At 39.1% G+C, this 18,060-nt stretch overlaps 1 non-coding gene across 1 annotated transcript; it reads right to left on the reverse strand.

Moving 5' to 3' along the window:
• LOC130938540 (small nucleolar RNA R71) lies at nucleotides 1-104 on the reverse strand. Its single transcript, XR_009069703.1, has one exon. It is a non-coding gene; the product is annotated as a small nucleolar RNA R71 (small nucleolar RNA).
• Nucleotides 105-18,060: the final 17,956 nt, after the last annotated feature.

Genomic DNA, 18,060 nt, shown 5'->3' on the forward strand with positions numbered 1-18,060 from the left:
AAGCTTAGAGTGGATGTTCAGACCTTCAAGCAAAAAGATGGTGAATCCCTCTATGAAGCTTGGGAAAGATACAAGCAGATGACCAAAAAGTGTCCTTCTGACATGTTTTTAGAATGGACCATATTAGATATATTCTATTATGGTCTATCTGAGCTTTCCAAAATGTCATTGGGCCATTCTGCAGGTGGATCCATTCACCTAAAGAAAACGCCTGCAGAAGCTCAAGAACTTATTGACATGGTTGCAAATAACCAATTCATGTACACTTTTGAGAGGAATTCCGTGAATAATGGGATGTCTCAGAGGAAGGGAGTTCTTGAAATTGATGTTCTGAATGCCATATTGGCTTAGAACAAAGTGTTGACTCAGTAAGTCAACATAATTTCTCAAAGTCTGAATGGATGGCAAAATGCATCCAACAGCACTAAAGAGGCAGCTTCTGAAGAAGCTTATGATCCTGAAAACCCTGCAATAGCAGAGGTAAATTACATGGGTGAACCTTATGGAAACACCTATAATTCATCATGGAGAAATCACCCAAATTTCTCATGGAAGGATCAATAAAAGCCTCAACAAGGCTTTAACAATGGTGGACGAAATAGGCTGAGCAATAGCAAGCCTTTTCCATCATCTTCTCAGCAACAGACAGAGAATTCTGAGCAAAACACTTCTAATTTAGCTAATCTAGTCTCTGATCTGTCTAAGGACACTTTAAGTTTCATGAGTGAAACACGATCCTCCATTAGGAATTTGGAGGCACAAGTGGGCCAGCTGAGCAAGAAAGTTACTGAAACCCCTCCTAGTACTCTCCCAAGTAATACAGAAGAGAATCCAAAGAGAGAGTGCAAGGTCATTGATTTACTCAACATGGCCGAATATAAGAAGGAGGGAGAGGACGTGAATCCCAATGAGGAAGACCTCATGGGACGTCCCTCAAGCAAGAAGGAGCTCCCTATTGAGGATCCAAAGGAATCTGAGGCTCATATAGAGACCATAGAGATTCCATTAAATCTCCTTTTGCCATTCATGAGCTCTGAAGACTATTCTTCCTCTGAAGAGGATGAAGATGTAACTGGAGAGCAAGTTGCTCAATATCTAGGAGCTATCATGAAGCTGAATGCCAAGTTATTTGGTAATGAGACTTGGGAAGGTGAACCTCCCTTGCTCATTAGTGAACTAGATATCTGAATTCAGCAAACTCTACCTCAAAAGAGACAAGATCCTGGCAAATTCTTAATACCTTGTACCATAGGCACCATGACCTTTGAAAAAGCTCTGTGTAATCTGGGGTCAGGGATAAATCTTATGCCACTCTCTGTAATGGAGAAGCTGGGGATCATTGAGGTACAGCCTGCCTTATTCTCATTACAATTGGCAAACAAGTCAGTAAGACAAGCTTATGGATTAGTAGAGGACGTGTTAGTAAAGGTTGAAGGCCTTTACATCCCTACTGATTTCATAATATTAGACACTATAAAGGAAGAGGATAAATGCATCATCCTTGGAAGGCCCTTCCTAGCCACAGCAGAAGCTGTAATAGATGTTAACAGAGGAGAATTAGTCCTTCAATTTAATGGGGACTACCATGTGTTTAAGGCACACAGCCATCCCTCTGTAACAAAAGAGAGTAAGCATGTAAAGTTTCTCTCAGTACAGAGTTAAAAAGAGCCCCCACAATCAAACTCTAAGTTTGGTGTTGGGAGGCCACAGCCAAACTTTAAGTTTGATGTTAAAACCCCATATCCAAACTCTAAGTTTGGTGTTGGGACTATACAACATTGACCTTATCATCTGTGTGGCTCCATGAGAGCCCACTGTCAAGTTATTTTCATTAAAGAAGCGCTTATTGGGAGGCAACCCAATTTTTATTTATCTAATTTTATTTTTATTTTATTGTTCTTTTATGTTTTATTAGGTACATGATCATGTGGAGTCACGAAAAAAATATTAAAAATAAAAATAGAATCAAAAACAGCAGAAGAAAAATCACACCCTAGAGGAAGGACTTGCTGGCGTTCAACGCCAGTAAGGAACATCTGGCTGGCGTTCAATGCCAGAACAGAGCATGGATCTGGCGTTGAACGCCAGGAATGCATCCTAAGGAGAGCTGGCGCTGAACGCCAGAAACAAGCATGGAACTGGCGTTCAACGCCAGAAACATGCTGCCCATGGGCGTTGAACGCCCAGAACGTGCATCACTTCGGCGTTTAAACGCCAGAATGGTATGCTAAGGCATTTTACATGCCTAATTGGTGCAGGGATGTAAATCCTTGACACCTCAGGATCTGTGGACCCCACAGGATCATCTCAGGATCTGTGGACCCCACAGGATCCCCACCTAACATATTCCCACCTTGCCTCCTAATAATCCTATAACACACTTTCCCAAAAAACCATTCATCCTCTCTTCCTCAATCTCTCTTCCCCATCCCTTCTTCACCACTCACATCCATCCATCCTTCCCACCCAAACCCACCCTACATGGCCGAAACACAACCATCTCTCTCTCTCTCCTCCATATCTTCTTCTCCTTCTTCTATCCTTTCTTCTTTTGCTCGAGGGCGAGCAACATTCTAAGTTTAGTGTGGTAAAAGCATAACTTTTTGCTTTTCCATAACCATTGATGGCACCTAAGGCCAGAGAAATCTTAAAAAAAAAAAGAGAAAGAGAAGAGAAAAGGGAAGACAAAAGCTTCCACCTCCGAATGATAGGAGATGGAGAGATTCATCTCAAGGATCTATAGCTCAGTAGTAGAGTATTTGACTGCAAATCAAGAGATTCCTAAGATGCCTCAAGGGATGCACTTTCCTCCCAACAACTATTAGAAACAACTCAACACTTCCCTAGAAGATTTGAGTTACAATGTGGATCAATTAAGGGTGGAACATCAAGAGCACTCCATCATTCTCCATGAAATTAGAGAAGATCAAAGAGCAATGAGGGAGGAGCAACAAAAGCAAGGAAGGGACATAGAAGAGCTTAAGGACATCATTGGTCCTTCAAGAAGAAGACACCACTAAGGTGGACTCATTCCTTGTTCTTATTTTTTCTGCTGTTCGGTTTTTGTTATATGTTCATCTATGTTTTGTGTCTCTACTTCATGATCATTATTATTTAATAACTATGTCTTAAAGTTATGAATAATTCCATCAATCCTTCACCTCTCTTAAATGAAAAAATGTTTCTAATTCAAAAGAACAAGAAGTACATGAATTTTGAAAGTATCCTTGAATTTAGTTTAATTATATTGATGTGGTGACAATACTTTTTGTTTTCTGAATGAATGCTTGAACAGTGCATATTTTTTATCTTGTTGTTTATTAATGTTACAATTGTTAGCTCTTGAAAGAATGATGAACAAAGAGAAATGTTATTGATAATCTGAAAAATCATGAAATTGATTCTTGAAGCAAGAAAAAGCAGTGAAAAAGTAAAGGCTTGCGAAAAAAATAATAATAGAAAAAAATATAGAAAGAAAAAGAAAAAGCAAGTAGAAAAAGCCAATAACCCTTAAAACCAAAAGGCAAGGGTAAAAAGGATCCAAGGCTTTGAGCATCAATAGATATGAGGGCCCAAGGAAATAAAATTCAGGCCTAAGCGGCTAAATCAAGTTGTCCCTAACCATGTGCTTGTGGCATGCAGGTCCAAGTGAAAAGCTTGAGACTGAGTGGTTAAAGTCGTGATCCAAAGCAAAAAGAGTGTGCTTAAGAGCTCTGGACACCTCTAACTGGAGACTTTAGCAAAGCTGAGTCACAATTTGAAAAGGTTCACCCAGTCATGTGTCTGTGGCATTTATGTATCTGGTGGTAATATTGGAAAACAAAATGCTTAGGGCCACGGCCAAGACTCATAAAAGTAGCTGTGTTCAAGAATCAACAAACTTAACTAGGAGAATCAATAACACTATCTAAAATTCTAAGTTCCTAGAGAAGCCAATCATTCTAAACTTCAAAGGAAAAAGTGAGATGCCAAAACTATTCAGAGGCAAAAAGCTACAAGTCTCGCTCATCTAATTAGAACTAATATTCACTGATATTATGAATTTATAGTATATTCTCTTCTTTTTATCCTAATTGATTTTCAGTTGCTTGGGGACAAGCAACAATTTAAGTTTGGTGTTGTGATGAGCGGATAATTTATACGCTTTTTGGTATTGTTTTTAGGTAGATTTTAGTATAATCTAGTTACTTTTAGGGATGTTTTCATTAGTTTTTATGTTAAATTTACATTTTTGGACTTTACTATGAGTTTGTGTGTTTTTCTGTGATTTCAGGTAATTTCTGGCTGAAATTGAGGGACCTGAGCAAAACTCTGAAAAAGGCTGACAAAAGGACTGCTGATGCTGTTGGATTCTGACCTCCCTGCACTCGATATGAATTTTCTGGAGCTATAGAAATTCAAATGGCGCACTCTCAATGGCGTTGGAAAGTAGACATCCAGAGCTTTCCAACAATATATAATAGTTCATACTTTATTCGGGATTAGACGATGCAAACTGGCGCTCAACGCCAGTTCTACGCTGCATTCTGGAGTCAAACGCCAGAAACATGTCACGACCCAGAGTTGAACGCCAGAAACACGTTATAAATTGGCGTTCGACTCCAATAAAAGCCTCAGCTCGTGAATAGATCAAGCTCAGCCCAAACATACACCAAGTGGGCCCCGGAAGTGGATTTATGCATTAATTACTTACTTCTGTAAACCCTAGTAGCTAGTCTAGTATATATAGGACTTTTTACTATTGTATTCAGTATCTTTTGACTAATTAATCTTGGATCATTCGGTCTTGTGACCACGTTTGGGGGCTGGCCATTCAGCCATGCCTGGACCACCATCACTTATGTATTTTCAACGGTGGAGTTTCTACACACCATAGATTAAGGGTGTGGAGCTCTGCTGTACCTCAAGTTTTAATGCAATTACTACTATTTTCTATTCAATTCTCTTTATTCCTATTCTAAGATATTCGTTGCACTTCAACATGATGAATGTGATGATCCGTGACACTTATCATCATTCTCACCTATGAACGCGTGTGACTGACAACCACTTCCGTTCTACCTTAGACCGGGCGCATATCTCTTAGATTCCTTAATCAGAATCTTCGTGGTATAAGCTAGAATTGATGGCGGCATTCATGGGAATCCGGAAGGTCTAACCTTGTCTGTGGTATTCCGAGTAGGATTCCGGGATTGAATGACTGTGACGAGCTTCAAACTCCTGAAGGCTGGGCGTTAGTGACAGACGCAAAAGAATCAAGGGATTCTACTCCAACCTGATTGAGACCCGACAGATGATTAGCCATGCTGTGACAGAGCATTTGGACCATTTTTACTGAGAGGATGGGATGTAGCCATTGACAACGGTGATGCCCTACATACAGCTTGCCATGGAAAGAAGTAAGAAGAATTGGATGAAAGCAGTAGGAAAGCAGAGATTCAAAAGGAACACAGCACCTCCATACACCTAACTGAAATTCCTACCAATGAATTACATGAGTAACTTTATCTTTATTTCCTGTTTATTTTATTATCTTTATTCCTTCGCGTATACTATAATTTCTTAATACAGTTGAATCCGCCTGACTGGGATTTACAAGATGACCATAGCTTGCTTCATACCAACAATCTTCGTGGGATCGACCCTTACTCACGTAAGGTATTACTTGGACGACCCAGTGCAGTTGCTGGTTAGTTGTGCGAAGTTGTGAACCATGGTATTGTGCACCAAGTTTTTCGCGCCATTGCCAGGGAAAGAAAGAGCAATGAATTTTACATACGAATAACAATTTTGCCTACCAGTATTCCATTCATCTCTGCCCAGTTTTTGAAATTCCCCACTGTTACACGTTTTTGGGAAGTTAGTGTTGAAATCTTGTGATTTTGGATGTTTAGGGATACTCCAACATGAATTCTAAGTGAGTTATATCCCTACTTCATATGGGCTGAGGTAAGAAGTGCTCAAACCCTTGTGATTTGTCATTTTATGAGCCCTAGGTTGATGTATGTATGTGATATTGGTTATGTTAGTGTATTTGATGATTTTGGTGCACAATTGGGAGATTGGTGTTGCTTGAGGAGCTTTGGTGAGGTTTGGGGCTAAGGTTGGTGGAGACTTCCAAAGAAGAGGCTCAATTGATTTGGCTACAAGAGGTACGGTTTAAGTTTCATTTAAGTACTGTGTGGTGTGATGAGAATTCCTAGGCTAGATGCCCCTAGGATTAAGTTTGGATTGTGTAAATGGTTGATGCTAATATGCATAGTTGGTATGTATCGTGAATTGATGATTGGGTCGAGAATTGTGTGGTCTTGTATGCTTAGTGTATTGAGAATTTGATGTATTGGGTAATGAGTATTGATTTGTGGTTTATGCATTTAAATTGTGAAATTGGGCTGGAGGCCGTGAATTTTGGGCCGGAGGCCGGAAAGATGTAAGGAAGGTAAGTTGATATGTGCATTGTATGATGACACAAGTGATTGGATGAATTTCAGATAATGAATATATGAATGATTGGTTTGGTTATTGACTAATAAGGTTTGAGGAGTTGAAGTGTGGAATTTGGTAATTTTGGGTGAAATTGTATAAATGGGGTATGTTGGCTTTTGGTTGAGATATATTATGTGGTCATATATGTGATCATGATTATTGATGCCTTGATGGTATGATGATGCATGAGAGATATGTATGTTGTGATATATGCTTGAGAAATGATTAAGGTTGATTTGTGGATAAAACCACGTGATAGTGAGTATGATATTGATTATGTATAATGATGATTGATTGGAAATAGTATTGTTGGAAATTGGGATGAGGAACGATGTATGACATGCTAATGTATTTGTAATTTAGCCATTTGTTTGAAATGGGTAAAAATGGTTTTACGGCAGTTTTGTGAATTGTGGTAAGGTGTTAATGTATGAGTTGAGGAGGCTTGATGTTGATTTTGGTACATTTTGATTAATTTCAAAAATGGTTGAAATTGGCATGTTTTGGTTGATTTTGAAAAGAGTTGAAAATGGCTTGTTTTGAAAATGGCACTTTGTGGTTTTGAGTGAAAACATGGTTTTTGGGCATACTTTGACGGGACATAACTTAGACTGTGGATTTTTGTTTTGTGCCAAACTTGTTTAAAAGTGAAATTGGATCCGGGATGTTCATGCCGTTCGAAGAATGGGCGAAAAACGATTTAAAATGAGAAAGTTATGTCCGTCGGAAGATTAGGGGTTGAATCTATGAATTCTGCAGCTTTTAACTTAGAAATTTTTTAGCAGAATGACCCTCCACGCGTAGGCGCACTTGGCGCGTATGCGTCGTTCTTTGAGAAGGCACCATCCACGCGTGCGCGTGGTGTGCGCGTACGCGTCGATGCGCTGCACCCAATACCCATCCATTTTCCCGAGAGTTGTGCCAGAGTTTTGCCAGTTTTGTGCCTGGGGCGCAAATGCACCCACGCGTACGCGTGGCTGATGCGTACGCGTCGTCTGGTTGTGTTTCAATTCGCGCGTCCACGTGTATGACGCATACGCGTCGATGAGCTTTGTGGCCATCCACGCGTGCGCGTGGAGTATGCGTACGCGTGACCCTGTTTTCATGCCAAAGTTGATTTTTGAGTTTTAAAAGCCAAATCTCATACCTTTAAGCCTCCGATCTCACCCCTTATGTATTAAATCATTATGATATGCCTAGCAATGAGAAAGGAGCTAGGGGATGTGGTAACTTGCGAGTGAAGCAAGGGAAAAAGTTATGATCAATGATGATCAACGATGACTATATGAGATATGGAGGATGACGGTGGAAGTATCGTGTATGCCATGAACCGAAGGGCTATATTTATTGATAAATTGGCTAGTTCTGGATTGAACTGTGAGCCAGATGGCTGAGTTATTGCCAGGTCACGGCAAATCCATTATTGATTATTACTGAGCATAAATGCATATATGATTAATGAATGAACGTGTTAAATGAATAATAATGGAAAATGTTGAAATGTGATGTGTGACCCCGGGAAGTAGGCAGTGGCGATGTCCACTTGCTCCGGGTATGAGACGGGAAAGGACGTTTGTGATGAATGAGTTTAATCATGGAGTTTTGAATGAATGTATTTGTGATACCTGGGTAGTAGTAAGGGTGGTGGTTCATCCCGCTTGCTCCAGGTTAATGTTTGAGATTTGATAACAATGATGATTGCTTTTAAACTAAATGAATGTATGTTTTGAGATCCTGGGCAGTAGCAAGGGTTGTGGTTCATCCCACTTGCTCCAGGTCAGAGATTGTGACGCCTGGGTAGTAGCGACAGTAGTGGTGAATCCACTCGCTCCAGGTTGAGCTTTTAAACACCCGCCTGGGTAGTAGCCGCAGTAGTGGTTATTCCACTGGCTCTGGGTTGAGCGGGTAGTAGCAAGAGGGTTGTAGCTCAAACCTACTTGCTCCGCAAGGGGTGTTTCTGTCCAAGGGTTAGCTACCAGGACATGTCGGGTTGGCTATATAACCGACAGATGATATCATCAGCCATAGGGCAGGCATACATCATTTGCATATGTTTGAATTGTTTGGGTTTGCCTATTTGTTTTGGATTTCTACATCATATATGCTATGTTACCTGATTATGTGCTACTTGTTCTACTTGTACCTTGATTGTGCATTACTTGCCTGTATTGCTTGTGTTTGTACAACTGAGAGGCCCCTCATGTTGGTGTCGGTGGATGTTGAGGGCTGTTCTTGATGAGATGAATTGATGATGCGATTGTATGATGAAGATGATTATTGAATGAGATAATTTGAGCTCCTTGGATAGACACAGTGATGTGGTTTCACTAGCTCCAGGTGAAGGTATGATGTATTGATATATAATTGCTGAGGTAGAACAACTGGTGATGGTTTTGCTTATGATTCTGAATTTGATTCGTGGGAGAGTCAGCGATTGGGAATCATATGAGATATGAACTAGATTTAGTATCCCCTTACGACAGTTGCTTATTCATGGATTAGTGAGAACCTAGGCTGGATACTTGGTGAAAAGGAGTTTAGGATGCTTAACGAGTTTTTATTGCAGTGCATTGTATTTATTTGGCACTTTTACCGTACTGGGAACCCATGGGCCCGGGGTTCTCATTCCGTATATATCTCTTGTTTTTTTCAGATACAGGTCCAGGTGCTCAGAAGTGAGCTGTGGTTCATCTGAGAGACGGAGAAGATCTTTATTTTCTCTATTTTGTGTTTTGCTTAGAAGCTCTCCACCTTTGTTTTGAAAATATTATATTATGTATTGAACTCTTTTGAACTTGCCTATAGAGGCTCTTATGTTTCCTTTAGGAGAGATTAAGATATACTGTTGTCAGTTACTTTCATACTGTACCCTAGCCGGCCTAAACTTCGCGGGTCGCGACTAGTGGCTATTTACTTATGTTATATATATCTATCTGTTATCTATCATGTAATCTTCTCTACGCCTTGTCCATATATCGTTTTCGGCTTCACGGTTTATCATTTGTTGTCGAAACGTGAGTGATACGTCTTCGCGATTTTATTTCTACTTTTTTCAGGCTTCTCGTATCTATATATTAAAAAAAATCCACCTGGGAGTCGTACCACCGTAATATCATTGACTTATGACTCGAGCATAAGGATTTGAATATTAGGGTGTTACAGCAACCTGGCGTTTAACACCAGAATTGCACTCTAAGGGTGTTTTGCACGCCTAAATGGAGCAGGGATGAGAAGTCCTTGAGCCCTCAAGATCTGTGGATCCCACAGGATCCCCACCAACCTCAAATTATTCTCTCTCTCCCTCACAACTTTTCATAACACTCTTCCCCAAATACCCTTCACCAATCACCTCCATATCTCTTCCCCAAAAACCCCTCATCCCTCCTTCAATTTCATATATCATAAACACTACTTCTACCCCTTGAACGAACCACATTCCACCCTCCATCTCCTCCATTTTCTTCTTCTTCCCCTTCTTTCCTTCTTCTTTTGCTCGAGGACGAGCAAACCTTTTAAGTTTGGTGTGGTAAAAGTGTTGCTTTTTGTTTTTCCATAACCATTTATGGCACCTAAGGCCAGAGAAACCTCTAGAAAGAGGAAAGAGAAGGCAAAAGCTTCTACCTCTGAGTCATGGGAGATGGAGAGATACATCTCAAAGGTCTATAGCTCAATAGTAGAGCACTTGACTGCACATCAAGGAGCCATGAAGGAAGAGCAACAAAGGCAAGGAAGAGACATTGAGGAGTTCAAGCACTCCATAGGATCTTCAAGAGGAAGAAGACGCCACCTTCACTAAGGTGGACCCGTTCCTTAATCTCCTTATCTATTTTTTTTTCTGTTTTTCGATTTTATGCTTTATGTGTTATCTATGTTTGTATCTTCATTACATGATCATTAGTGTCTAGTGTCTATGTATTAAAGCTATGAATAATTTCATGAATTCTTCACCTCTCTTAAATGAAAAAATGTGCCTAATTACAAAAGAACAAAAAGTACTTGAATTTCAAATTTTATCTTAAAATTAGTTTAATTATTTTGATGTGGTAGCAATACTTTTTGTTTTCTGAATGAATGCTTGAACAGTGCATATTTTTTATAGTGAAGTTTATGAATGTTAAAATTGTTGGCTCTTGAAAGAATGATGAACAAAGAGAAATGTTATTGATAATCTGAAATATCATAAAATTGATTCTTGAAGCAAGAAAAAGCAGTGAAAAAAAAAAAGAAAAAGTGGCGAAAAAAATGGCGAAAAAAAAAGAGACAAGAAAAAAGAAAGAAAAAGAAAAAGCAAGCAAAAAAGCCAATAGCCCTTTAAACCAAAAGGCAAGGGTAAAAGGGATCCAAGGCTTTGAGCATTAATGGATAGGAGGGCCTAAAGGAATAAAATCCTGGCCTAAGCAGCTAAATCAAGCTGTCCCTAACCATGTGCTTGTGGCATGAAGGTCCAAGTGAAGAGCTTGAGACTGAGTGGTTAAAGTCGTGATCCAAAGCAAAAAGAGTGTGCTTAAGAACTCTGGACACCTCTAATTGAGGGCTTTAGCAAAGCTAAGTCACAATCTGAAAAGGTTCACCCAGTTATGTGTCTGTGGCATTTATGTATCCGGTGGTAATACTGGAAAACAAAGTGCTTAGGGCCACGGCCAAGACTCATAAAGTAACTGTGTTCAAGAGTCAACATACTGAACTAGGAGAATCAATAACACTATCAAAAATTCTGAGTTCCTATAGATGCCAATCATTCTGAATTTCAAAGGATAAAGTGAGATGCCAAAACTGTTCAGAAGCAAAAAGCTACTAGCGCCGCTCATCTAATTGGGACTAAGTTTCATTGATATTGTGAGATTCATTGTATATTCTCTTCTTTTTATTCTGTTTTGTTTTCAGTTGCTAGGGGACAAACAACAATTTAAGTTTGGTGTTGTGATAAGCGGATAATTTATACGCTTTTTGGTATTATTTTTAGGTAGATTTTAGTATGATCTAGCTACTTTTTAGTAAATAATTATTAGTTTTTAAGCAAAATTCACATTTTTGGACTTTACTATGAGTTTGTGTATTTTTCTGTGATTTTAGGTATTTTCTGGCTGAAATTGAGGGACCTGCGCAAAAATCTAATTCAGAGGCTGAAAAAGGACTGCAGATGCTGTTGGATTCTGACCTCCCTGCACTCGAAATGGATTTTCTAGAGCTATAGAAGCCTATTTGGTGCGTTCTTAATTGAGTTGAAAAGTAGACATCCAGGACTTTTCAGCAATATATAATAGTCCATACTTTGCCCGAGTTTTGACAACGCAAACTGGTGTTTAAACGCCAACTTCCTGCCCTGTTCTGGCGTTAAACGCCAGAACTGAGTTACAAGCTGGAGTCAAATGCCCAAACTGGCACCAAAGCTGGCGTTTAACTCCAAGAAAAGTCTCTACACATGAAAGCTTTAATGTTCAGCCTAAACACACACCAAGTGGGCCCCGGAAGTGGATTTCTACACTATCTATCTTATTTTAGTCATTTTCTGTAAACCTAGGTTACTAGTTGAGTATAAAAACTACTTTTTGAGATTCATTCAGTACCTCATGACATTTTGCATCTGAATTTGTATCTTCTACGGCATGAGTCTCTAAACCCCATGGTTAGGGTGAGGAGCTCTGCTGTGTCTCGATGTATTAATACAATTACTTCTGTTTTCTATTCAATCACGCTTGATTCTATTCTAAGATATTCACTCACACTTAAACATGATGAATGTGATGATCCGTGACACTCATCACCATTCTCAACCTATGAACGCGTGCCTGACAACCACTTCTGTTCTACCTTAGATTGAGTGTTTATCTCTTGGGTTCCTAGTTCACAAGTTTGACTGCTTCTCGTGACAACAGAGCATTCAATCTGTGAGACCAGAGTCTACGTGGTATAAACTAGAATCAATTGGCAGTATTCTTGAGATCCGAAAAGTCTAAACCTTGTCTGTGGTATTCCGAGTAGGATCTGGGATGGGATGACTGTGAAGAGCTTCAAACTCACGAACGTTAGGCGTAGTGACAGACGCAAAAGGATCACTGGATCCTATTCCAGCACAAGTGAGAACCGACAGATGATTAGCTGTGTACATGAACCTTTTTTACTGAAAGGACGGATGGTAGCCATTGACAATAGTGATCTACCAACATACAGCTTGCCACGGAAGGAGCCTTGCGTGCGTGAAGAAGAAGACAGTAGGAAAGCAGATATTCAGAAGACAGAGCATCTCCAAAACTCCAACACACTCTCCATTACTGCATAACAAGTATTTATTTCATATTCTTTTATTTTTCGCAATTAAAACTAAGAACCATTATTGATATCCTGACTAAGAATAATAAGATAACCATAGCTTGCTTCAAGCCGACAATCTCCGTGGGATCGACCCTTACTCACGTAAGGTATTACTTGGATGACCCAGTGCACTTGCTAGTTAGTTGTACGAGTTGTGAAAAGTGTGATTTACAATTTTGTGCACCAGTTGGGCATTGAACGCCCAGCCAGTGCTCCCTGGCTGGCGTTCAACGCCAGTTCTGCTGCCAGGATGGGCGTTGAATACCCAGTGAGGGCTTCCTCACTGGCGTTCAGTGCCAGGCTTGCTGCCATTATGGGCGTTGAATGCCCAGTGAGAGCTTTCTTACTGGTGTTCAATGCCTTTCCAGTCTCTCTAGATTCGGCCTCTGCGTCAGTGGAAGGTATCAGATTTAAACTTAAGCCAAGATCATACAGGGCTTTGTCAAAAATGATCTTTCCAGTAGTCCATAGGATCTGAAAGCTCCTGGATCTGGCATCTTTCTTGGCAACTCATTCTGAATTAGAATACTGTACTTCTTAGTAAGTACCTCTATTTCATCTCCCATTAGGTCATTCTTTTCAAAAAGAATGCCTTTTAGATAGGCCGTGTAGGGAGTCTTCTTTTCCAATACCTCATAGAAGAGATATTGACTTGAAGCTCTTTAAGGGATGCTGGAAAATGAGCCAGCTGCTCATTTGCCAGTTCTTTTTGCACGCCTAGGAAGGGTAGCTCTTGAGGCTCTTTCACCTTTGCATGGGTGTGCTCTGTGGGAGTCATTGGCTCCTTTTGCACACGGAGAGAAGATTCAACTCGAGGTTCCTTCTCCTCTGTAAGGGTGTGCTCAATGGCATTGTCAGGATCCTTCTAGTCCGTGATTGCCTTAAGTCCTTCAATAGCTTGCTCCTGAGGTTTGGCCTCCTTGGTACTAATGAGGGCCAGACATTCTTCCGTGTTTCTGAGGAAGAGTTCCTCTGAATGGAAGCCAGTTTTGGGCCTTCTAATCCGAAGCAAAGTATGGATGATTATACATTTCTGGAAAGCTCTAGAAGTCAGCTTTCAATAACCATTGATAACGCTCCATTTGGACTTCTGTAGCCCTAAAAAATCTCTTCCGAGTGCGAAGAGGTCAGATCCGGACAGCATCTGCAGTGCTTTCTCTGTCTCTAAATCAGACTTTTGCTCCAGCTCCTTAATTTCAGCCAGAAATTACATGAAATTGCACAAAAATACACAAAATCAAAGTAGAATCCAAAAATGTGAATTTAACACTAAAACCTATAAAAACAAAATAAAAACTAAACAAAACACACTAAAAACTATATGAAAATGATGCGAAAAAGTGTATAAAATATCCGCTCATCAAGTTCCTCACTTGTTCTCATTGGAAGCAGGCTATAGACAACGAATTTAAGGCTCTAACTAAATGTGGGACATGGTTTCTAGTTGATCTTCCACCTAATGCAACCATTGTTGGTTGCAAATGGGTGTACGCCATTAAAAAGAGTGCAGAAGGTAAAATTCTTAGGTATAAGACAGTGAAAATCATAATTACTATTGCACTAACCCATAATTAGTGCTTAAGATAGTTTGATTTTGATCATGCATTCTTAAGTGGGGCATTATCATAAAATTTCTATATACAGCAACCAGTTGGATACAATGAGAGGCAGTCAATGAAAGTTTGCAAACTGCACAAGACCATCTATGGTCTCAAGCAAGCCCTAAGGATTTGGTATAATACTCTTGCTTCTACCTTAAAAAATTTTGACTTTTGAAATATAACTTTTGATGTGGCATTATTTATAAGAAAAACAAATTCTGATGTCACTTACATGCTGATATATGTGGATGATATTATTGTCACAGGGTCAAACTCTGTTGAAATAGACAACTTAATTAAGAAATTAACTCTATTTTTTCTTTGAAGGATCTTGGTTTATTTCACTTCTTTTTAGACCTTAAAGTCCATTATTTACCTGACCAAAAATTGTTGCTCACTCAAACAGAATATGCAAAAGACTTGCTAAATCGTGCAGGAATGCATAATTCAAATCCTATGCCTACACCTATGATGACATCTTTGAAGATGAGCAAAAATGACTTAGATTCTTATGAAGATCCTAAGCAATATAGATCCATTGCAGGAGTCTTACAGTATCTCACAATTACAAGACCAGATTTAGCATTCGTTGTGAACAAAGTTTCTCAATTTATGCATTCACCAACCATTCAACATTGGAAGGCAGTTAAGAGAATACTTAGATATCTAGAAGAAATACTTAATGAAGGTTTAATTTTTTCCAAATGCACTAACTATCGTATTCTATCCTTTACAGATTCGGACTGGGCTTCGGACTTAGATGATCGGAGGTCAATTACTGGATATTGTATCTACCTTGGCACAAATTTAATAGCTTGGAGGAGTGACAAACAGTCTAAGATTATCAGGTCTACAACTGAAGCAGAATATAGAGCGATAGCCTCAGCTTAGACTGAGATCATGAGCATCCAGTAGCTATTGGGAGAACTGGGAGTCCTACAACTAATATCTCCAACAATTTATTGTGACAATCATAACACATGTTTACTTGATGCCAATCTTGTACTGTACATCAGATGCAAGTATTTGGAGATGGATTTACATTTTATCAGAGACCTGGTTAATTCTAAACAACTCTATATGGTTCATATCTCTGCTCTTGATCAAGTGGCAGACTTGTTAACAAAACTATCTCAATCACCTTCATCACTAGATTTAAGAGCAAACTTAGGATAGGGACTCATTGTAAGAACCATAAATAATTAACCGATTTATTAATATAAAATAATAATAATTTAATTGCCCAAAATATGATCCAAAAGTTTAGAATATTAATTAGAAAATATAAATATGATATTTGGACTCAGTAGATTTTTCTGAGTTGAAAAATTAAGTAAAAATGCGTACTGGTAAATTAACCGATAGTACCGTCTTAAATCTGTTCAGTACTATGCGAGAAGGATAAAAACTGTAGAAAAACGTAAGAAAATAATTAAATTTGAAAACTGGGCCCTAATTTTAAAGGTTTAGCCCAAAGTTGCGCCAAACGGGCCAAAATCGCTAACAAATTAGATCGGGCCCAAGTTGAGCCCAAACCCAACACATATATACTCTCATTACAGGCCATTTCAGCTACACTCCACTTGAAAATAACACAAACACAACAACTGGTAGGGTTAGAGAAGAGAGGAAGAACACTATTCACTTCCTCACTCTTTTGGTCATAACTCGAGCTACAGTACTCTGATTCGCGTGCCGTTGGTGGCTATGCGAAGCTCTCGCCAAGCCCGTCACTTTTAGATAAGTATTATGGTAAGCTTCTAAAAAATTCCTGCCCAATTTTCTGCCTTAAGAAATTCGGATTTTTGGGTTTTGGTTTTGAGTGAAGTTATGTGTTTTGGTTGTTTTGGTTGTTTAGGTACACTCTAGCACTTGATTGATATTGGGTCTTGCTCCCAAAACTGTTAGACAAGGTAAGAAATCTCAAATCACTTGTGATTTTATGTATATATGGAACCCTAAGTATTGATTTTATGAATTAATTGTGTATAGCTTGATTATTATGATTTTGGAAACCTTTGGATTTGAGTTGGTGGCTTGGTTGTGGTTGAAAGCTTGTTGGGCACAAATTTTTGGTGTATAGCACATATTAAGAATAAGCCAAGGTATGGTTTCGGTTTCCTCTATGAAATATGTAATATTTCTGGACACTTAGCCTAGTAGACCATAGGATAGGTTTGAATTATTAATAATGGATTATGATTATTGATGCTTGTGATGAGTTTAATGAATTGTGATATTGTTGTTGATTATTGAGATTGAAGTTGAATAATGATAATATTGAGTAGTGATGATGGATTTGGATGCTTGTGGGTGTTGATGAATGTGAGGATTTTTGAATTATGGTTAAGTTGTGATTTATTGAAAACATGAAGGTGTATAAGTAGGACTTTTTAGTGGGAATGGAGAAAATGTATATGGATAGGTTGGAGAATGAATTGAAGGATATAAGAACATCATTTAGGTACATTAGGACTATTTTGAATGCGGAATAAGTGATTTTGGATTGAGAGTTTGGTAAATTTGAGGTTTAGAGATTTTTTATAAAAATGAATTTTTGGTAAACTTTGACGGATCATATCTTGAGCTACAATTTTTGAAATTAAATTAATTTTTATATCAAATTAAAGATAATCCATAGAGCTTTAAAACGGTATAGAATTTGTAGAAATCTAAATTTTGTAGAGAAAGATATGATCGTTGGATGTTGGTGTCAAAAATCTGATTTCTATGATGCAAAAATTATGAGATCTGGTATGTGTGCGCACGCACACTGCTGTGAGTGTGCTCTAAACAGTGGCTACATTTTGACTTGTGCGTACGGATAGCTTGGTGCGCACGCACATCCTGTAAAATTTGAAAACGTGCATACGCATACTTTGGTGCGCACACACACCCTGCGAAATTTGTAAGTTGTGCGTACGCACAAGATCGTGCGCACGCACACCCTGGGAAGTGCATTATGTTGAGGGCGTTCGCATGTATCTGTGTGTGCGTTTAAAATTAAAAATTTTATCTTCTGTGCGTACGCACACTCCTATGCGTACGCACACTTTGAGAAAATTCTTTTGGGGGTGCATACGCACACTGCCTAGTTTTTCAATAAAATCCTTATTTTCAACTTTTTTACCTTTCAGGCATGCTTGTAAACTTCCGTAGCACTTATCTCAAATCATTTAACTTGTTTTTAGGCTTTGAAGTATAGAGAATACCATAAGTAAGTTAACTAGGTAAATTTAGGTAAAAGGTTTAGAAGATGAAGCCTTAGGATTCTGGAGTACAGAGGGTGGATTAGTTGAGTGAAGTGGTAGAGTACTGTAAAGACAATTGGTATGATAAAATTGCAGAGTTGTGGACTTGATGATGCTTGAGACGAGTCTAGGGCTCAGAGTGGACTTAATACTGAAAATGATTTCTGAAAACTACTGAATTACTGTTTTATACTGATATTGATGAGACGCTATGCACCTAGCAATGACGGTTGGTCAATCCCGCTTGTCGAGGTCACGGCGGTGGTGTAAGGACGGTTGGTTTATCCCTCTTATGTTGAGATGTGATGTCTGTGCAGAGTATCCCGCTCGCATCCCTTCGGAATCACTAGAGTATGCAGGCACTATATCTTGGACCATTTTTCGGGCACGATATCTCGGGAGCTCCCATT

Source organism: Arachis stenosperma, chromosome 6, assembly GCF_014773155.1.
Source record: "Arachis stenosperma cultivar V10309 chromosome 6, arast.V10309.gnm1.PFL2, whole genome shotgun sequence".
NCBI lineage: Eukaryota > Viridiplantae > Streptophyta > Magnoliopsida > Fabales > Fabaceae > Arachis > Arachis stenosperma.